We start from the raw sequence: 593 nt of genomic DNA on the forward strand, positions 1-593 counted from the left end.
GGGGGGGGGGGGGGGGGGGGGGGGAATCAAATGAGAACCACTACTTAAACCACTACTTCCATGCGAATATGTGAACCGCACAATTAAATGTCAGCGATTTCACAATTAAACATTATAAATTGCACAATCATAATTACAATGTACTTACAAAAATGTTATTGTGTTTTTTCTTTTTGAAAAATACTTTACAGTGTGTTTTGCTAATGGTTTTTCAGGTGCACAATCAGTTATGCACAAATACCAAATCAAATATCAGCAGTTGTACAATCAGACATTATACAATGCAAAGATACACAATTGATAGTCCGTAGTTCTCTCATTTGATAGAGAGAGAGAAAGAGAGAGAGAGAGAGAGAAAAAAAGAGAGAGATAGAGAGAGAGAGAAAGAGAGAGATAGAGAGAGAGAGAGTAGAGTTCAAGTGTTGCCGCGCTTTCTCGTGCGGTCGGTGCGATTTACACCACTAGTGTTAACAAAATACGGACTACATCCATCAATGTTAGGAAATGCACAACACAAATATGAACCATTAGGTACGCATCACCAAAAAACACACCACTAGGTATGCAGATATACACCAAACAGTGTTCGAAAA

The sequence above is a fragment of the Ipomoea triloba genome, chromosome 2 (genome assembly GCF_003576645.1).
Source record: "Ipomoea triloba cultivar NCNSP0323 chromosome 2, ASM357664v1".
Classification (NCBI taxonomy): domain Eukaryota; kingdom Viridiplantae; phylum Streptophyta; class Magnoliopsida; order Solanales; family Convolvulaceae; genus Ipomoea; species Ipomoea triloba.